Source organism: Chiloscyllium plagiosum, chromosome 16 (assembly GCF_004010195.1).
Source record: "Chiloscyllium plagiosum isolate BGI_BamShark_2017 chromosome 16, ASM401019v2, whole genome shotgun sequence".
Lineage (NCBI taxonomy): Eukaryota > Metazoa > Chordata > Chondrichthyes > Orectolobiformes > Hemiscylliidae > Chiloscyllium > Chiloscyllium plagiosum.
Genome location: NC_057725.1, coordinates 59,675,681 through 59,698,849, shown reverse-complemented (window position 1 = coordinate 59,698,849; position 23,169 = coordinate 59,675,681). Strand labels below are relative to the sequence as shown.

The 23,169-nt window shown below is 42.0% G+C and overlaps 1 pseudogene; it reads left to right on the top strand.

Annotated features, from left to right (window-relative positions):
• Positions 1-645: 645 nt before the first annotated feature.
• On the top strand, positions 646-3,812 carry LOC122558108 (annotated as a pseudogene).
• The last annotated feature ends 19,357 nt before the right edge of the window (positions 3,813-23,169 follow it).

Here is a 23,169-nt window from a genome sequence, read left to right as displayed (position 1 = left end):
GTGGAAGGATGGCTCCGTGCATTTCAGAATGAGGAGAATCTTGAAATCTAAAGCTTTTCTTCTGCAATAATTTCTAAAAACATTCTCAAAAACATCAACAATAAGATCATAAAAATTTGCCCCATCATCCTATCTACTTTGTTTGACCTAAGTGGACTTAAGGTAACTGTGGATGGAATCAGGTAATAGCAAACAGGAGTTCACATATTTTAAAAATGGGTCCCCAATTCACCAATCTCATGACAGACAAATCGTGCTGATGAAACACGGAAAATGACCTGTATGCTGTCACCTTTGTAAAAACATGTTCACTTTTCAGTCATCTCTGGGTGGCGCACAGGCCAGGTGAAGCCACCAATCCTTCTCCTGACTGAATGTTCCAATGTGCGAAGTGAGCAGCTCCTGTACCATGTACAGGCATTGAGTTACTCCCAGGCCATTGCGACTTTAGATCCATCTCACCAGGTGCACAGACACTGTTATTGCGTCACAGGCTTTTGGTGAAGTTCAGTCTTAATCCTGCTTGAAATGGTCAGAGTGTGGGGGAGTGGCAGGGAGCTGGACTGGACTGAGTAGGTTGATGTTGAGGGGTCATGTGTTGTGCTGAGGCCACATGTATTTTAGCTGTGAGCCTTTACACTCTGCATGAGAGGGCACAGGATAAAAAGGGAATGTGGGAATGATCTGGGCATCCAGGTAAGTTTGAAGTGAGTGAGTGAGTGAGCAGCCCTGAGAGCAGCCTGGTCCAATCCATAATTGGCTTACTGTCCCTCCGTACACTGTTTTTCCAGTGACATTGCAGTGGAGTTGCCAGTATGCCCTAAGGTAGTGCAGAAACAGACTGTAAATGGATTGGAGAGGTGCCACGATGACGCAGAGATGGTAGCAGGTATCAAATGCCGAATTCCGCTGATGTGGGGAGCTTAAAGCCCCTGCCCAGGAGAATGCTCAAAGACATTCACACCAGGATTCCAAGATGGTGGTGCAGAGGAACTGGAGTCACCAGGCACCTGCTCAGACTTCCACGTCGGGAATTCTGTGTCTGTCATGTGGTATGTAGGAAGCTGCATATTAATGAGGTGGGATTCAGAGTAAATGAGAGTGCCAACGAACAATAATCCCCATTAATTGACAGAACCTCAACTTGATGCTTGGAGTCTGATTGGAAAGTGCAACTAGTTGCTCCCGATATTGTGAAAGACCTTACTCAATTAACTCACACAATTCGGCCACATTTCATTCCACGTCACTCAGGTCCTCATAAGATCCCGTCTTGGACCAGCTATTTGAGATCAAAAAAAAACTTGAAACCAGATGTCCCAACCCTGCTATGTGCTCAAGGCCAGATTTCAGTGAAGTTGAAAGTTGTGTGTGTGTGTGTGTGCGAGAGAGAGAGAGCGAGAGAGACAGAAATTTCAGCCTGCAATCAACATCCAGGTCCAAATTTTAGCAGAAGTCAGTTACGTGTCAATTATGGTGAATTTTGTGGAGGGTTTCTCTCTGCGAGCCCTAGTGAGATTTCTCAGACTATTTTTTAAAACTCACTTCATGACCCCTATGGCACTCTACTCATCCTAACTTCCTTACTAGCCCAGCTACAAACTGGGTCAAAAGCTGCGAGGCAGGAGTTGCCTTTTATTGCACAAGTAGTGAGAAGGGAACCGAAAAGAAAGTCTTCTAAAAACACTAAGGTAGCATGGCTGACACTTCATTGCAAATTCAAGAAGTAGAATTAACTTTATTGTCACATGTACTCACATGAGTTCAGTGAAAAGTTTACAGTGCCATCTCAGGTAGCAAGGTACCTAGGTATGGATTCTTAAGTACAAATTCTTCAGGAAAATCTTAGAAAAATAAAAAAGTAAAAAGTCCAGCAATAAATTAGAAGAACAGAGAAATAAGAATTCAGAATAACAGACCTTCTAACCCAGACCACTTTGAGGCCGGGAGTGCCGGGAGGTTGAGTCCACACTGAGGCTGGGAGTTCGAGACCCACGCTAAGGCTGGGCGTTCAAGTCCACACTGAGGCCCGGAGGTTGAGTCCACGCTGAGGCCCAGAGTTTGAGCCCATGCTGAGGCCGGGAGTTCGATTCCACACTGAGGCTGGGCGTTCGAGTCCTCACTGAAGCCGGGGAGTCTGAGTCCACACTGAGGCTGGGCGTTTGAGTCCACACTGAGCTGGGAGTACGGGTCCACACTGAGGCCAAGAGTTTGAGTCCACACTGAGGCTGGGCATTCAAGTCCACACTGAGGCCGAGAGTTCGAGTCCACACTGAGGCTGGGCGTTTGAGTCCACATTTAAGCTGGAGTCTGCGCTGGCTTTTGCCCTGTTCATCGCTGATGCCCCCAAGGACCGAAGGTAAAAGGAAAAGGGGAAAACATGAAAAGAGACAGAAAAAAAATGAAAGAAATGGATGGAGTGGGTGAGCTCTGGCTCAGGAGTTCTGCTCCACTCGGAATGGGACTATTTGGCCCCGCCCTTTTGGCGCCGGTCATTTGGCCCCGCCCTTTTGGCGCCAATCATTTGGCCCCACCGTTTTGGCTCTAAACTATTTTGACGCTCGTTACTTTGGTGCTGAGCTGTTTTGGCGCCAATACATATAGATAACCATCGTGTGAAAATTTTGGTTTGTGTCTCTTGCTTAGAATGTTTTCAGCCATTTCTGGTATGGGCTCCACAAGAAAATAGAAAGAAAATTGTATCACAACTTTCCAATGTGAAAACAGAAGGGCTTAAGTATCATCAAGGCAGTAGATGACTATTAACAATTGTTAAATGAGAAAATGATTACAAAACGAGATTTGAATCTACAGCGGGTCATTACAGCTTTGACTATCAACTCTTGCTAGTTGAGAAAACTACATCGGGTCGTTAGTCATCTTCTCTTCTTTAACCAAACAAGACTTTTTTTAAATTCTGAATTGGCGCCAAAACAGCTCAGCGCCAAAATAATGAGCACCAAAACAGTTTAGAGCCAAAACGACGGGGCCAGATGATCGGCACCAAAAGGGTGGCGCCAAACCATACCTGATCCTGCTCCACCGCCATCTTGGAGATCACAATACACAAATATGCATTTGTAATCTATTGATATTTAAGAACTAAAATATGCTTGTTACCTGTCCTTAACACTATGCCATCTTCAAACCCTGTGTAAGGGAGCGCCATGTAGCCTAATGTCTTCTCATTGCTCTTTGTGGGGCTATCATGAACTGGAAAGCCTTCAAACAGTTGAATGCTTTCAGTTTTATTCAGTGACAGCAGAATCAAAGAAACAGCAAACAATGAAAAGCTTCAGCCCCACTCTTAAAGTATGTGTTGATGCCCAAGAAGAATAGTACTGATATTGATGAGCTCCTCTTCAAGGAGTGGGCAATGATGGCCAGGAAGGATGTGCATATGGCAAAATATCCAGAACTGGTAGACAAAATGAGAAATGGAAGCCATGCAGTTTATGAAATCCCATGGTTATGTAAAGGAGCAATTTGCTTGGTGATATTTCTCCTGGCACTTGATAAACAAAGGCATTCAGTACCTAGTGACTATCTTCTCCTTCAATTATTCCTGCTGGTCTACATCGCCAGACCCATCCAGAGAGTGCCAGGCCAAGAGCTAAAGGTCTGGGTGAGACCGTGCAGCTCATCTTCGCAGTGAACCTGACAGAGACACTTATAGACGGCCTGTTCCTTTTGATGCAGACAAAAACACTGGTGTTGGTGCAGCCACAGAATTCAAGTATCGAGGCAGATCTGGCCTCCTGGCCAATCTCAGTAAATGTGTCAAATTTGCTGTGGAAAATAAAGTCAATTGAAAAAGAAACAAAAATGTTGTTTGGCTTCTGGGACCAAACAGGAACCACTTGTCTTGCGAGTAGCAACAAATTTGCAGTGAATGAGTGATCACTGTGTCTCTGCAGAAAATGACGTTGAGCATGATAGACTCTGGGCCTCCTGTGCATCCTGAGCAGAGCTCCAACTGCAATCTCCTCATGTGGAGCCTGGTTGGCAGCCAGTGGAGGGTGCTGCTGGTCCTCAGTTTGTTGACACATCTGTTCCCTCTTCTTTCTTTCTTCGTCTTCACTGCACTGTGACAGTAACCCCTGCTGTGGCTGGATCCATTTGTCATGGTTCACCAATTGATTCATTCAATGATGGTGTGTGGGGAAATGTCAGATATATAACAGACCCTTGGCACTGTGAAGCCAGTGCTCACTTCACTTACACATGATGGTTTAGCTTAGTCCCCCATACAATAGGAGATGGAGAACTTCGACAAGGAATGCCTCTAAATGAACCTTTGAAATAGGGAACATATAGAATGAATAGAATAGAATAGAATAGAATAGAAATATATTGTCACGTGCACTTCTGCATGAAAAATACAGTGAAAGGTTTTATAAGTTCCCACACCACGGTTCCTATATTGTTGACAGAAGCATACATAATAATGATAAAGTGTAAAATTAAGACAAGCTCATTACAGTTCAGCTGACAGCTCCTGGGCTCAGGGTAACCCTATTAAGGAATGATGGAATACCTTGAAGATGCAGCTGGACTGAGACTGGCATTCTGGACCAAGACCACCAATCAGGCACGAGACTGCAATTCCGGACCAAGACCACCATTCTACAATGAGACTGTCATTCTGGAATGAAACCGTCATTTCGGACCAAGACCGCCATTCCTGCCATGTCAGGCTAAGACCACCATGCTGGCCTGCTGTAAGCCACCTCACCACTAGGCCTGGAGTAGCCTCCTGTTCTCCATCCAATGCTCCTCCAGACGCTACCACCAATCCACCGTCCGCCCCTATCACCAATAGCCTCTCAATGCAGTACAAGCCATGCTGCTCAAATATAATTGATGGTAATGCTATATGATTACCCCTACCCCACGCCCCCCTTTCATCTCCCATCTCCTCATCGCCCAAGAAAGGCAGCATTGCATTGAAGAACATGTAGGTGAAAATTTGCAATTGAAAGGGAGAGGAAATCAGTTTTGTGTCCTTGTATAGCCCTGTATTGTCTTTGTAAATTGTACCCAGTACCCCCCCCAAGTGCCAATTTTATGGTTGTCTGTGATTACTTCTGCTTCACAGAGATAACTATTTGCCATCTGCAAAGGCCAATGGCATGGTCAGGATTGTGTGTGACCAAGCTTTGCAGCCTACTCATTTGGATGCATTTGACGTACAGGGTGCTATGATTACAAATAACTTCGACCTGTTCTGTGAAAGTGCCTGCTTCAAGTAATTAGCTCTTGAAGTGTTTCACATAGCTCACAAGTAAAGCCTGCCTGCTCAGACAGTAACATAGAAAATAGAAGGAGGACTAGGCCATTCGGCCCTTTGAGCCCTCTCCACCATTCAATAAGATCATGGCTGATCATTTAATTCAGGGGGCGTTACCCCATTTACTCTCTGAGTCCTTTGATCTATTTACCGTAAGAACTATATCTAACTCTTTCTTGAAAACATTCAACGTTCTGGCCTCAACCGCTTTTGGTGACATAGCAACCAACAGGCTTACCATTATCTGAGTGGAGCAATTGCTCATTGTCCCGGTCCTAAATGGTTTACCCTGTACCTTTATATTGTGAGCCTTGGTTCTGGATTCCCTGGTTATTGGGAACATGCCTCCTGTGTTCACCCTGTCTATTAGTGCCCTTCTGCATCCCAGAATGCTGCCTCCAATGTCAGAATTGACTTCCCCAAAGTAATTCTCAGATTAAAAGACAAATTCTCCTCCCATCCCAGATACTTGGACTTTCGGTGCACATTTAGAATCCGTGGGGATACAGAAGGCAACATAGCTTTGCTCAGTGAGCTGCAAGTTCAGCCTGGTAATCAAGGGAACCCTGAACCTCCACGTCCCTTTCTTCTTGAGCTCATCAGTACTGAGCTTCTTCATCTTCCCACCCAACTCATTCATTTAACTCTCAGCAATATTTTTTTATGCAGGCCAGTTAGAGAGTTCAGCTTGTGACAAACCAAGAGAGATGGGTCAATGATGGGTTGTACCTGGCTGTTTATGACCAATGGGAGCATTGCAAAGATGCCACTTCCATCAGTCAAGCTGAATAATATAAATCCACACTGTTGTGTGACAGTGACTGCTTTACTTTATTACTCTCACAGTGGTGCATTTTATGAGACGACTGTAGGTTTAATCCTCAACACCAACATGGATAATTCTTTGTCTCCCATATCCACAGCGTGGTTCACACACCATTTCCACACCTTGGGGTGAGGTGAGGAGGAGATCATAAAGGACCTTCACAAAACAAGCAGCTACATTGTGGAAAAGATCCAGGATTTAAACAAGATGATGGAATTTGTGAATAATTATCACAATTGTGTCTTGATTTTGTGAATTGTTGCACCGTGTGCTCACTAATCCCTGTAATTAAATTAAATTTCACAGGTTGAATCTCTTTTCAGGTTTTCTTCATAAAAATCTTTTGATCTATTGGCTTTTCCTTGTTGTGGCCCTTCATAAATTAAGCTTGTGGTTGAGATACCTCAATTTCCATCATGCTCAATTCTCCAATAAAGTTTGTAATTCACTTTAATGTTGGAAGTCACATGTGCTTAAAATGTGCTAATTGGAAAAACAATCACATTGAAACAACCAGAAAGACCAACCAGAAACTTCCAGTACCCCTCTGCAATATTGGCGACCATTTCTAACTGCGAGTGGCAACTGAAATGCAACCAGCAACAATCTACCTCCAACCACAAAGTTCAAATGGAGAGAACCTATGTTAAATTGTAAGGATCATAGATTTAGAAGAATGAGCTTAATCGACAAATATTCTTTTGCCTAAAATAGAGCTGTGTGCATGCTCAAATGCAGGAAGAAGTCTCCTGAAACATGGTGCTCTACTTTTGGAAAGGTCATCATTAAATACACAGACATCATATTGTATTATATGATAATGTAATAGAAGTTTATTTTATTCATTGGGAAGTGGGCATTGCAAGCTGTTCCATCATTTATTGCCCATCCCGAGGTGAAGGTCTGAGCTGCTTTCTTGGATCACAACATTCCATTTAGTTTAGGTAGATCCATAATGCCATTAGCAGGGGTGTTCCAGGATTCTGGCCCAGCGATACTAAAAGAACAGAAATATATTTCCAAGTCAGGATGGTGAGTGTCTCTGAGGGAACTTGCATGAGTTGTTATTTCCATGTCTCAGCTGCCCTTATTCTTCCAAATGACAGAGGACATGGGTTTGGAAGGTACTGTCTAAGGAGCCTTGGTGAATTTCTGTAGCATATCTTTTAGATGGTACACACTGCTGCTACTGAGCATTTGTGGTGGAGAGAGTGAATGTTTACAGATGTGGTTCAAGTCAAGGGAGCTGCTTTGTCCTGGATAAGTGTTGTTGGAGCTCCATTCATCCAGGCAAGTGGGAAGTATTCCATTACACTCCCAATTATGGTTTGAAAATGGTGGATAGGCTTTAGGGAGTCAGAAGGTGAGTTATTCACTGCAGGATTCCCAGCCTTTGATCTGCTTTTGTAGCCATTGATAAGGTTAGTCCAGTTGAGTTTCTAGTCAATAACATGTACAATTCAAAGACTTGGATAAAGAACTTGTCAGAAGACGACTCTCAGACACGAAAAAAAACTGTCCTAGTACGAGGGATAAACTTCAACCACAAGAATGTAGACAAAAAGGACTTCCTAGCAGCACTGGAATCCACCCTGAAAGACAACAGACTTATGGAAGAATCCAGCAGGTCATCAGACAGACCGTAGCACCAACACTAAGCACAGACATCCACTACTTCCTCAGTAAGTTCATTCCACACGTGAACCACTGTCTGTGTAAAAAGTTAGACTCTCATGTCTTTTTAAAATCTCTCTCCTCTCACCTTAAAAATGTACCCCCTAGTTTTGAACCCCCCCCCCCATCCTAAGGAAAAGACAATTACTGTTAACTCTATCTATTCTACAAGTTTGTTGTATAGACTTCTATCAAGTTGCCTCTCAAACTCCTACATTCCAGTGAGAATAGTCCCAGCCAATCCAGCCTTTCTTTATAATTCAAGCCGCCTATACATGGCAACAATCCCATATTCCATTTTTTTTGCCTGAACTGAGGAGATTCTGAACGCTCCTGGTTTTTTTTTTTGTTTTGTGTTTAACTTAAAACCCCTCACAAACACCAAACAGCAGTAGTGTTTATTTTCCCCAGCACCCTTGTCGTGTGTGTGCAGGTATAGGACACAGTGAAAATAAACAAGTGTAGAAATCTTTATTCATATTCCACCACCAGGAAGAAACACCTGAGTGGCCAGTGACAAGCAGTGCCCTTCTCAGCACAGGGCGATGCCTAAGTGATCAAAAAAGTGAGGGGGAGGGCAGGGCTTAAATCAAAATAGAATCGGAGGGGGAAATAAAACACTCCACACCCCATAGTGCCCACCTCTCCCTGAAAACCTTGAGGGTGTTAGTGGACACCGCGTCCTCCTTCTCCAGGGACATCCGGGCCCGAACGTGACCACGGAAGAGGGCAGGCAATCGGGCCTAGCGACTCCCTCCATGGCCCACTGCCTGGACCTGTTTAAGGTCATCCTGGCCAGGTACAGGAACAGACCCACGAGAAGATCATCTGACCTGCCCTCCCCCCTTCACACCAGGTGCCAAAAAATCAGGAACGTGGGGCTGAAGTGCAAACAAAAGCATAAAAGAAGATCTTTCAGGAAACCAAAAAGAGAGTGCAAATGCCCACACCCAATAGATACATGGTCCACAGACTCCACAGGACAAACTGTTGGGCTAGGAGTCCCTGAACCACCACAATCTGTGGTTGCAGGGGACTGACAAATGCAGCACCCTCCACCACAGATCCGCGAGAGAAAGGGAGCCCTCTACTGGAGATCCCCACCGCCCGGTGGCAAATGGGCACGCCAAGGCATGCCCAGGTGGTGGATGAGGGAGAAGAGGTGAATGGGGTGCAACAGCAGTCGATAAATGACCTGCCATTTTACGTCCTGAAGGGGACAAAAAAAAACTCTGGAGCACAGAGCACAGGCTCCCGCAGGAAGTACAGGTCCTTGGGGCCAATGTGAAACTCAGCCCGGGCAGGGGTGGGCGCAGACATTTACTGCTGCCCTGGTTCTGCGGCAGCGTCCAGCCCAGGCCCCTGCCACCCAGCACGTCCCTGACCCTGATCACCCTCGTCACCACGGCCCTCTCCTCCGACAGCCACTCGAACCCACAAGTATGGAAGTGCAGATTCCTGAGCAACAGCTGCCTTACAACAGCTGCTACTCCTGCCTGAAGGTAGGCGTGATGCGATACGACCAGACAGTGATCAGGTTCTGGTAAAAGACAGACAGCGTCCTGAGAGCGACCTCCAAGCCGTCACAGTCAATAAATAGGAGCTGCGTGCTGTAGTTGAGGTTACACAACTGGTGGAAAAAATAAATCGCCAGAGTGCACCACTGGGGAGGAGGCTCAACATAAAGGTATCACTGCAAGGTCTGAAGGCCGAAAGTCACCACCTGGGTGTGGATGCACACCAGCGACTGACCGCCCTCCTCAGTGGGGAGATTCAGAACCTGTGCCGCGACCCAGTGCGCCTTTTTGTCTGGTTAGCAAAATTCAGGTTTATGGAGTAGGAGGTCAGTGTCCAGTTGTTTAAGAAGGAATGGCTTAAACACAGAAAGCATCACGTGCTGGAAGACAGTGGTTGTGGTGTTCCCCAAGGGTCAGCGTTCGGACAACGGCTTTTATTTCTAGATAAAAAACACTGGAATGCAGAGTCAGATTTCACAATTTTCCCATGATACTAAACTTGGAGAAGTTTCAAACAGTGAAAGTCAGCTGCAATAGGATGTTAGAGAAATTAGTTGAATAGACAGAAGTCTAGCAGATGGAATTCAATGCAGAGGACAGAAAGGATGGGAGAGGCAACAACAACTTAATGGCAAAAATATAAAGAGTGTACCAAACTTTTGAAGGTCATGTTGAGGGCGTGGTTAGTAAAGCAATTGCCTTTGCCTTCGTAAGTAGAGGCATTGAGTACAGAAACAGTGAGTTATGATGAACCCTTATAAAGCTGTGGTTATACTCCAACAAGGATACTGCATGTAAGTCTGATTACCACACATTACAAAATGACCTAAAAGGAGGCAAAGGAGATTAATCAGATTTGTTGCAATGATGGGGGATTTTAGATGAACGTTATCTCTGAACGTCTGGGGCAGTTCTTCTTAAAGCAAAAGAGTTTGAAGGGAAACTTAATAGCAGATCATTACAGGCTTCAAGAAGTTGTACAAGGAAAATCCCTTCCCATCAGCTGATAACACTGGGACTACGGAGTACAGATTCTGGACAATAGAAGCAAAGAAGAAGAGCTTTTACAGAAAGGGTAGTAATAACTGGAAATCACTGACCATGCAAGTGCTGTAAGTGTAAACAATGAATGATTTCAAAGGAAATTAGATGGGCAGCTGAAGAAAACAATCATAACAAGATCTTGGGATTAAGCAGCAAAGAGACAACAGAATCAATTGCTTCACATGGACTTCATGGTCCAAATGGCCCTCTTCACTACAATAAATAAATGGATCATGAATGAGTCTGTGCACCATTATGAAGTCACAGTCATATGAGCAAATGGGACAGACTGGGGATAAATTCCATGCCTGATAGATAGAAATATATAGCAATTGCCGCAAAGAAATTGGCCTGTTCTGGTATTTATCCTCCACACAAACTTCTTTTCACCTCACTTTCACTAACCCCAATAGCTTGAAATTCATGAACGTCTATACCCCAAAAACAACTGGGACTGCTGTGGTTACCAACTTCGCATTTGCGAATAGGAAGAATGGTAGAAAAACCCACATCTGCTGTTAAGACCAGTCTCTCAGAATAACAGTCAAGATAATTATTCCATAAAAGGTCCTTGTGAGGTTAATCATGTTATTGTCAACTGCTCATATTTGATGAATTTCATGCCAAATTGGAGCTGATGCTGTTTTTCAAAGTTAGGTACTGTAATACCTTTTTCATGATTGATAGGAGGAGGTTTCCTTTGTGAAACAGATCCTAATTGAAATTGAGAGACTAAGACAAAAAATAATTTCCATCACAGATCAAGAAAGAAATCTCAAAGTTGAGTAATGTCCATTTTCCATAGCAGGTCCTGGGTCCCAGATGAAGCAGGGATTGCAATTAAGGGAAATATTAATTAAAATAGATAGCTAGTAACTAATGGGAGATTGACTGCTACCTTGTTTAAACCTAAGAATCACGTCCAAAAATGCTGGCTGTTGATGTAAGAGTAAGAATCCCTAAGATTTTCACATATTTTTCCCTGTTTTCTTTACAAAAATATTAATGTACTTCAAATTAGACATACCATATTACCCCATGTCTGCATGGGTTTCCTCCAGGTGCTCTGGTTTCCTCCCACAGTCCGAAGATGTGCAGGTTCGGTGAATTGGCCATGTTAAATTGTCCATACTATTCAGGAGTGTGTCGGCTAGATGCATTAGTCAGGGGAAATGTAGAGTAATAGGATAGGGGAATGAGTCTGGGTGGGTTACTCTTCAGATGGTTGGTGTGTACTTGTTGGGTCAAATGGCCTGTTTCCAAACTGTGGGGAGTCTATGATTCCACGACTATGACTAATAATTTTTTTGAGATTTATGCAAATTCTATTTGAACTACGTGTTGAGACATTTTCTCCAGTAAGTAATTCAATTGCTGTCTCCCCACTGTCCAACCACCATCTACAAGGCATAAATCAGGAGTGTGATTGAATACTGTCCAGTTGCTCCAACAACACTCAGGAATAACACCATTCATGAAACAAAACTCATTTGATTTGCAAGCGATCCATCACATTCAATTATCATACCCTCCACTAACAATGCAGTGGCAGAATGTGTAGTGTCTACTCCTCAGATACATTGTGGCAACTCACCAAGGCTCCTTTGACAGCACTTTCCCAACTGTGACTTCTACCACACAGAAGGACAAGGATAGCAGGGGGACACCACCACCTGTAAGTTCCCCTTCAAGCCAGATGCCATCCTGATTTGGAAATATATCACCATTCCTTCACTGTCGCACGATCAAAATCTAGGAACATATTTCCTAGCAACACTGCAGGTATACCTATCCATATGAAGCTTATGAAGGCAGCTCACCAAAACCTTCTCAAGGGCAGTTATGGAATGGTCATCAAATGTTGGCTTAACCAGTGACACCCACATCCCATGAACAAAACTAAAAATAAAACTACAGTAATTGCAGAGAATCTTTAAGAGGGTGTGACTGAGGATATCTATGGGCACTGATTTGTTGTTCAATAGACAATGCTCCTCTACAAATTTCGGGCACAGGTCTTAAAATTGGCTTCCCAACTTACAGTTCTTGTAAGTAATTATCCATGTGAAACATACAAATGTCATAGCAATATATTCTGTGTGATGAATTCTATGTAACTATCTCAAATAGAGCACACTAAAGTGATACAAAAGTGAAGCAAAAATAGAAATTCCTGGGAATCTTCAGTTCTGAAGAAGGGTCACTGGATCTGAAATGTTAACTCTATTTTCTCTCCACGGATACTGCCAGACCTGATAATTGTCTCCAGTAATTTTTGTTTTCACTTCTGATTTCCAGCATCTGCAGTTCTTTGGATTTTTTATTCAAAAGTGACTATGGATTTAACCATAGCCTTCAACATGAAACTGGATAAATAGTTGAATGAGAAAGAAATGCAGAGTTGCTGGAGAATGAATAAAGGATTTGGATTAATGAGTTTGATTGTCAAAAGAACAGGCATAGACAGAGACCTGAAGGTCCAGGTAGCTGCAGTGATGCACAGGAATGCTGTCGTCTTCACACAGGACTGGCATTGGAGGTCACAATGCCAGACCTTGCCAGCTTGGCCTGAGGTTGGCACCTGGATCAGTGTTGTCTCAACTGTCAGGAGAAATGCCCAGCAGCATACGTCAATGAGCTTCCCCACTCCAGCACTTTGAGAGCCATCCTCTTCTCTTTGCTATCTCATACTCACTCTGTCTCTGCTAGTGGATGCACTGTCCACCAAGGCTCATGCCCTAACATTGTCACTGTTGCCTGTAGCATCTAGCTTCACTCACTCTCACCCACCACAACAACACCAATTCTGCATGCCCTCTGTGCTGCCCATTCATTCACTCAAGACACCTCACTGTCTTTCCCCCACCTGCACCACCATTTATTGCTCTGCCACCCATTTTCATCCCACCCAAGCTCTCACCTATCTCTCAATCCAGGAGGAAACAGCGCACAATTGGGCCAGAACAGCTGGAGCTTCAAGAGTTTTGGACAGGGCAGAAAGCTGGGATTTCCCAATTAAATGCGAGATGGAGCCGGAAAGCACACGACATGTTTCATTGCACATTTTTGGTTTTCAGCTCAACATTCAGCTCCTCACCCCAAAGAAGATAGGATTCTTGACTTTGACCACCCAAAGTGGCCATCTAATTATGACACTAACTGATATCAGCACCTGCCTTTGGCTTACTGTATCAGGACTCCCTCACTGAAGGCGGTCTCCCTTGACTCAACCAAGGACTGCTGACAAGTTACCTGGATTCTAGCTCAGGATGGCAGTGAAGATAGCTGTCGCCTTAAACTTGGCCTACCCTTTCCCTCCTTAAAATCTTCTTTGTCATAAAATATCCTTAACAGAACAAATTTGTTGAACTCAGCGTTTGTTGCAAACAAGACAAACCATCAGGTTAATATCTTAGGAAGGAGTTTGCGACATACTTAGAATGATCTGTTTTGTTCCTTTATCCAACTCCCAATGATAGAGCTGGAAATTAGGGTGGAAAATAAGCTTACAAGTGATGGTCAAGTGAGCTTGTATGGGCCACTATTGGCTATTGTTTCAAATTTCAAACATTGCTCCAGTTTGAATACACTGACCTTTCATTAACTGATTTCTCCTCTTAAATTGCATCTGTTAAGAACAGCACTGCACTGTCATGCACAAAAGCTAAACTATAACCTGAGCATAAGCTTCAATTAAACTAAGAAGCGATGAAAAGAGCTGCCACTAAACCTTTGTAAACACACTTTTAACATTCTACTCCAAATCAATATTAATTGTTAATGGAAATCAATATGCGGTCAGAACCCTGGGTGTGATCAGTAGGTTCTACTAAAGGAATTCTGTTACAATAGTTTGAATATCATTACAAGGGTTGGATAAAACACTTGCTTACGTCGCTGAGTGCAGAGGGTGGAAGAGTTTTTGTACAGTCTCTGAGATCATTGCAGTCAATTAAATAAAAAGTCTGAGCAACCAGGTGGTGTGGCATGATGGCTCAGTGGTTAGTACTGCTGCCTCACAGTGCCATGGACCAGGGTTCGATTCTGGCTTGGGCAACTGTCTGTGTGGAGCTTGTGCATTCCCCCGTGCCTTCCTCCAGGTACTCCAGTTTCCTATTACAATCCAAGGATGAGCAGGTTAGGTGGCATGGCCATGATAAATTGCACATAGTGTCCAGGGATGTGTAGGCTAGGTGGGTTAGCTATGGGAAATGTAAGGATATGGTTGGGGGGATAGGGATGGGTCTAAGTGGGATGCTCTTTGGAGGAACGGTGTGGGCTGAGTGGCTTGCTTTCACACTGTAGGGATTCTGTGGATCTGTCTCCTGCTCCAATTCACTTCCTGTGTCTGGAGCAATCCCTGAATAAATTAGAATTAGGTTTATCATCATGTGTAGTCAAGTTACAAAAGGAGAAGTGGACAAAGAACCTAGATGCAAACAAAAATGCACAACATTACAAATAGACATAGCATAAGGTAAGAAAATAAGAAATAAAGCTAAAAAATATACATTACAGTTTTTTTTCTGTGGTTTGACCAGGCTCCACTGGTTCCCAATCAGTAGCCATCTTGGTCATGAAAGCCTGGAACTCTCCTTCCTAAAATAACTGTTATGTTAAGTAAAAACAGGTTCCAAATTAAAATTAATATATTCTTGTTCAGCATGGAATAGGCAATTTGGTTCTAGAACGAGGATGAGGTTCAGATGGAGATTATCAGTTATTTAACTGAATGGCAAAAAGGGCTCAAACATCTATTAAATGGCCTTCTCCTGTCCTTATGTCCCTCTGTGTACAAGAGAGCTGCACAGTTTCTCTGGTGCACCTGGGAAGCTTGGAAAATGACCAACATTATTTTCATCACAAACACAGATTATTTTACTAACTAATACCAATCCTCTGCTCCAATCTGGCCAATTAGAGTCATAGAGTGATAGAGATGTGCAGCACAATAACAGACTCTTCAGTTCAACTCATCCATGCTGACCAGATATCCTAACCTAATTCAGTCCCATTTTCCAGCACTTAGCCCATATCCGTCTCAACCCTTCCTATTCATGTACCCATCCAGATGCCTTTTAAATGCTATAATTGTATCAGCCTCCACCACTTCCTCAGGCAGCTCATTCCACACATGCACCACCCTCTGTGTGAAGAAGTTGCTCCTTAGGTCCCTTTTATATCTTTCCCTTCTCACCTTAAACCTAGGCCCTCTAGTTCTGGACTCCTCCATCCCAGGGAAAATACCTTGACTATTTATCCTATCTATGTCCCTCATGATTTTATAAACCTCTGTAAGGGCACCCCTCAGCCTCTGATGCTCCAGGGAAAACAGCCCCAGCCAATTCAGCTTCTCCCACAGCTCAAATCCTCCAACCCGGGCAATATTGCTAACAAACTTTTCAAATTAAAATGGAAATAAAAGTAAGCACTGACATGGTTCATTAGTTAAGTGTATCTATATCAAAATTAACAGACATATCAGACCTAATGGACTAATTAGTATCAAAATATTTGGTACTACTGATGTCTCTTTTGTTACTAAAGATGATTAAAAAATGAGACACTATAATTTTCAGAGATTGTGTCCTAATTGCAAAGTTTACACCATGTTTCACATGATGGGCTGAATGGCCTCCTTCTGCATTGCATCAATTCTGTGATTCTATGGTTGGTAGAAAAATCTACAGCCTCTGATTAATGACTGACAGCAGTGCTATCAATGTACAAATGTTAGTAGCTGGTTTACACTCACTGAATGCTATTCTCACAGGCAGGAGAGAGCAACATAAGCACTTACATTGATACATCTTTGCTTGCACATTGAAAGTATAAATAAGCTCTGTTTCAGCTCACAACATGCCTAGGATGGTCAGGGTAACCCCTGCCAGCAGTCACAATGATGAGACAATGTGCTGGGCTCCCTATCATTGACAATAGGGATATTTATGGAGTCTCTTCCTCTTAATAGTTATTTAATTGACCGTGACTGGATGTAGCAGCACTGTAGAGTTCACTTCTAACCTATTGACTGTGGGATCACTTATTTTTATTTATGGCATGTGACTTTCGCTTTTTGTCGTGCGCCGTATTGCCTTGTAGCTTCGAAAGGTTGACATCTCATTTTTATGGTTTGCTGGTCGCTGTTCCTGCTTTGCCCTCCTATACTTTAAACTGGTTGAGTGAGAGATATGCTGGGCAATGAGATTGCAGACTGTAGTTCAATACAATTCTGCCGCTGCTAATGTGGTGCACCACACTTCATGGATGCCCGATATCTGTTTCAGAATCTGTTTGAACTCTGTCCCATTTAGTATGGTGGTAAAACATCCTGAAGACAGGATCTTAACTGCTTGGTGGTCACTCCTACCAACAATATCTCAGACCGATGCACCCATTGCAGCTAAATTGCTGAGGATGAGGTCAAGTAGGTTTTCCCTCTTACTGGTTTCCTCACCAATTGCTGTAGACACAGTCTAGTAAGTCCCATGTTCTTTAGGACTTGGTCAGTTGAGTAAATAGTTCTGCTATTGGGACACTCTTTGTGAAAGGAATTGGCCTGTGTCATGAGGGGAGTTACGGCTTTTCGTCTGGCTGAGAGACTCATATCTGCAAGACATGTCTCCAGATTCAAAAACTGCAGGTCTGTGTTTTGGACCTCATCAGAGGTTACAATCACTGCAGTGCATCTGTGAAGCTGAGATCTATCTGGATAGCACGTTTAACAAAGTGGTCATGCAAACAGAGAGGGAAAGGTAACTGCTAGGCAGTCTAGCTGAATCAAGCAATTGCAAGATGTAATATTCCTCTCACTGACTAACTGTTTTTCCACTTTGGATACTGGTGGGAAGAATGGTTCATCAGGGAAGGATATCAAGGATGCTGTTAGCCTGATGTCAATGGTAAGGAAAACACTAGAATCCGCTGTGTAGGATGTGATTACTGGATTTTTTTTTAATTGTCTGACCAGCCTGAGTCAAGATAGCTTTATAAAGGACAGATCATGTTTTCTGAGGATCTTACTCACAGAATCTTTAAGGGAGAACTGATGAATGTGGTTTATTTGGATTTTCAGAAGGCATTTGACAATTAAAGTGCACATACACTAAAATGGATTAATGATTGGTTAGAGAGCACATGACACAGACCAATTCCTTTGAGAATAACCCATTATGGGTTATTCTCAAGTTGGCAGATTGTGAGCAATGGCCTACTATAAGGGTCAGAACTTGGGCCCTGGCTTTTCACAACCTTTCTCAATTATTTGGATGCGGGTGCCGAATGCAGCATTTCCAAGTCTGCAGAGTATAAAAAATGTGGTGGGAATATGAGCCATGAGGAGGCTAGCGAGAACCTTCAGGTTGATTTACTCAGGCTCAGTAAATAGGAAAGAATATGGCAGATGAAATACAATGTGAGTATGTGTAAGATTATCTGCCTAGGTAGGAGGAATGGGGGAGTGCAGAGCATTTCTTGAATGGTGCGATATTGGAATATATTGATGTCTAAACAGATCCGGGTGTCCGTGTTTATAAGTCAGCATAGGGACACAGCAAACTATTTGGTAGGCAAGTAACAATTTAGCCTTTCTTGCAGGAGGATTTGAGTAGAAGAGTAAATATGTCTTACTTCAATAGTATAGAAGATTGGTTTGATAGAGTATTGTCTGCAGTTCTGATTCCCTTGCCAAAAGAAAGATATACTTGCCATCGAGACATTGCAGCATACTAATTCCTATCATGGGTGATATTCTCCTTTGGGGAGAGTTTGAGATGGTTGGACGTGTATTCATTGGAATGCTGAAAAGGATAAGCAAGGTATAAGCTGAGAAGATGTTTCCCTTAGCTGTGGTGCTCTAAACGGGCAATAACTCAGAATAAAAGACAAGGTTTCAGAATTGAAATGAGAGGAATGTCTTCACTCAGAAGGTGGTGAAACTTTGGAATTCAATATTCTGGAGGAGTTCAGATGCTCAGTCATTAAGTAAGATTAAGTTAGAGATTGATAAATTTCACGTTCCTAGTATGATCAAGAAAAATTTAGGATAACACAGGAATATGGTGTTGAAACAGATGATCAGGAATGATCAAAATGATAGAATCAACTCAAGGGGATGAATGGCCTGACTCTGCTCCTATGTTTTTCAAGCTTCACCATTTGCTGTGGTGGGATCAAACCCACATCTTCAGAGATTTAGCCAGTGGCTTGGGATTACTAGTCCAGTAATGATAACTCCTCCATCATCTCTCCCTAAGTTGAAACTACTTTGTGAAAATACAAAATTTCACGGACACCACCTCTTAAAGTTACCTTAAATGTTGCCTTTAGTAATTTAGTCATAAACAAATCAAATGCAATGTTCATTTTGACCACATTCCTATGTGGATGTACCACCCTTATGAAACTGATTAATTATGTGATTTAAGTGCAGAATCATCATTCTTAGAATAGTAAGGAATCTAGGATTACTCTCCTTAAGTGCATTAAGGCTACCATTGCCTATTTAGCTAACATATAATGTGGAAAACTTGAGTTTTACAGCAAAAGTAAAATGTACTCTGTATTGATTATATAACAGGAAGATAATTTTAAATTAAAATAATGTACTCACAGGAAACTAAAGAAACCCATTCCAGCATTTCAAACTAACTATATTTGATCAAACAGAATAATAACCTTTTAAATGACCTTTCCTTGGATTTGCATTTATTACTTTTTTCTCCCCAAAATTCCTTGTACCAGTTGATTAACAACTTAGAAGATTCCCTTAATGAGTGCAGAGACATCATTCTTTCTTGAGCAGGTAATCATTTCTTGTCTCCCACTTTTCTTCCATGAATTTGTTTCAGGGGAATCACAAGTTCAGATATAAACTAATAAATGAAATTAAGCTCTGGGTTCAATTTACAACAATGCAACAATCAAGTGGGTGTAAATCAAGTATGGAGTTGCTTCAATATATTTTGTTCAGTGAATTTTTTGAAACTCAATCTTAAACACAAGCAAGAAGTCTCACTGGCTCTAAATGGGCATTTGTCTCAAACTGAGTTCTGCAAATTTAAGGCGCCCTAACTGTTCAAAGGCTACAGAAACAGGATGCTAAAATAAAACAAAGAGTGTTTATTAATGCAGATTGCAGAAAACGTTGTTTCTGTCTCAATTTATGTGCAAAATAAGCCAGTTGTCGTAAATTTTGAAGCCTCAGTTAATTATAGATTCCCTACCATACTACCAAATTAAAATGTTATGGGTAGAATCTGATTTATTTCTGACCTGTTCTTATATTTATGAAAAACATGAGTTTAATTTCAATCACTGTACACCTTTCAGGCTGCCATTGCTATCCAAGCTCCATCAACTAAACATTGAACTGGATGGCCTGAACTATACTTTCACTACAGAAGTTTCTAGTAAGAATGATAGGCCTCAAAGAAAGTGATGGTTAAAGCTGCTGGGACAAAGTAACTTCTCCAGTTCATGCATCCTTGATACTACCATGGTCTAGTATTTGTAAATTGGGTACTAGGCTTTGCCTAGTATTCTGAGTCAGATTTGTCATAATTCAGTGCAATACTGATGGAGTGTTGTGTTCTTGAAGATATTTTCTTCTGGATATTCAATGGGCATTATTTCATCTTCTCATTAATAGAGACAAAAGAAACAATACTACGTTTTGAAGAAGGGAACAGAGATTTCTTGTATGCCTGACAATACTATCTCTCAATCAATTTCTCCAAAATCAAGTTAACTAATAACTTAATCGACCTTTCATGCCTTACCATTCATAAACCAGTTGCTGATGCTACTTACAATAATTGCACCACCTTCCAAAAAAGAAGAGAAAACAATTTTTTGGCTTTGAATATTTTGCAACTTCCTGAAGACACAGAACACACTTTGTTTAAAATTCAACCTGTTCGCAGTATTATTACACAGCAAGTCTTCTGGCTCAGAGGAAGGTACACTACCACTGTACCAAAAGTGCCCAAAGCTCAATTTAAAAGTGAATTCTTTGTTAATACAGCTTAATTGTATAAAATAAAGAAGTTTATAAGTTTGTTCATCGCATCAAGATTTCAATATGCAGCCAATTTAGAAGCTATTTAATGCATGCAGCATTAACCATCTCTTTCTCCTGGATTCTAACTTAGTCTTTCAGATTGGAAAGTAGCAAACTTAGAAAGGAGGGAGGGAACAAATAGTAAAGGATAGGCCAGCCAGTCTAAGTGGGAAATTTATTAATGCTATTATTAGCAATTTGATAACAAGGCACATAGAAAATATGATCAGGCATAGTCAACATTGACTTATGAAAGGAACATGGCATTTGATAAATATGTTATTGTGGTTGTAGCTACTGGTGTAGATAAGGAGGAACCAGTGGATGTAGTGTATTTGGATTAAAAATATTAAGTTGTGCAGGTTATTGAGGTTATTGCACAAAATTAAAGTTTGTGGGATTGGTGCTTATGTATCAGCAAGGAACAAAGATTAGCTGAAAGATGGCAGAGTGAGGTTTTAGGATAAGTAGGTCATTTTCACTATTCAAAAAGATGGTGTTCCAATTGAACTCATTATCTGGTCATTATCATATTATTAATTTTTTGGATTTTGCTGTGGGCAAATTGTGTGCTCCGTTTCAGACAATGCTAGAGTGGCTACACTTTATAATTACATCATTGGCTGTAAATCACTTGGAGGCATCTGGTAATTGTGAACAACATTATATAAATATGCATTTCTTTTTTCTTTAACTTCACCTGCTAACACAATCATCATATCAATTCATTCTCTTTGCAACCTAAAGTCCTTTGATGTCTCCCTTAAATATGCCCTATAGCTGTCTCCAGTAGTGAATACCAAAGATTTGTAATCCTTTGAGTGACTAAATTTCTCCACTTCTCACCCCATATTCAGAAACTGTGATCCCTCCTTCTAGACTCACAAGGCAACAGGAACACCCTCCTGGAATCTAATTCTTAAGTCCCTCAAGAACTTCATGTGTTTCATTGATAGCATCTCCCAACCTTCTAAAGTTTATGGCTGATGCAACTAAACAATTTTCTAATCCCAGGCATCAGTTGAGTAAATAAAAACTGAAAGAACTACAAACGCTGTAAATCAGAAACAAAACAGAGGTTGCTGGAAAATCTCAGCAGATCTGGCAGCATCCATGAAGATAAATCAGAAATAACGTCCAATGACGCTTCATCAGAACAGTAAACTTTGGCTGCACTCTCTGCAAGCACAAGTAAAAAATTTTAAAACTATACTGGGACATCAAAGGTTGAGGGGTGACCTTATGGATGTTTATAAAAACATGAGGGGCCTAGGTAAGGTGACTAGCAAAAGTCTTTTCCCTAGGGTAGGAGAATTCCCAACCAGAGGACATATTTTTACAGTGAAGGGAGAGGGATTTGAAGGGGATCTGAGAGGCAACGTTTTCACACAGAGGGTGGTTCGTATATGGAATAAACTGCCAGAGGAAGTGGTAGGTGCAGTTACAGTTACAATATTTAAAAGATATTTGGACAAGTACACAAATAGGAAAGATTTAGAGGGATATGGGCCAAATGCAAGCAAATGGGACTAGATCAGTTTAGGAAACTTAGTTGGCATGAACAAGTTGGACCAAAGGGTCTGTTTCTGTGCTGTATGACTCTCTGATTGTCTGACTCTTTAACTCTACCAGCAATGTACAGTATTCCAGCCCGTATATAATTGTACTAAGACTTTGTTACTCTCATACTCCATCCATTTGTAACAAACTAAAATGTCATTTGCTTTCCTAATTGTTTGCTCTACCTGTATGTTAATTTTCACTGACTCATGTACAAGTACCTACAAGTCCTTCTGAATGCAAGCATTTCTCAAATTCAGACCATGAAATGTTCTATGCTGAAATTGAACCTCTGAAGAGGAATACTAACCTCTGAGTTTTGGACTAAGTGGTAACAGTTTGTACTTCAGACCATAATTTGGCAATGCTGGTGTTGGACTGGGGCATACAAAATTAAAGATCACACAACACCAGGTTATAGTCCAGCAGGTTTATTTGTAAGCCACTAGTTTTCAGAGCGCTGCTCCTTCATCAGGTTTATGAACTACCTGATGAAGGATTGGTGCTCGGAAAGCTAGTGTTTCCAAATAAACTTGTTGGACTATAACCTGGTGTTGTGTGATTTTTAACTTTGTACTTTAGACCAATATACAACTTGCATCCCATTTAGTAATACGAGATACGTATGTGTTGGGTACTGCAACGATCCGCTATTTCAAATCAAATTTAAGTGGAGGTGGCTGATTGGCGCTGATCATATTTAAGTGAGAGACTCGAAGACAGAATGCCCTTCTCCTGCTCCAATTCTAGAAAACCTTACATTCTTAAATACTTCAAGATCATTATCATTCCAGGAACCTTTGACAGAGGCAAAGTTTTGATAGAAAAGAGCATCTTTGGACAAACCAAATGTAAGGTACAGCGTGAAATATTGATCGTTCTCATGCACAGAATATTCTATTTCATTTTACTGTAGAGGACTCTAAGAGGTTTTCTTTTCCCATATCACTAATAATATCAACATTCAACTGGAACATGACAGGGTACAGGACAAATAAAATCAAAAACCACCACCTGACCCCATTTCCTCTCAATCTCTCATCTCCTCACCAACTATCTAAATCCCCCAACCTCCTCTCCCTCTCCCTCACTTCCCCAACCTCCTCTCCCTCTCCCTCACTTCCCCAACCTCCTCTCCCTCTCCCTCACTTCCCCAACCTCCTCTCCCTCTCCCTCACTTCTCCATCCTCCTCTCCCT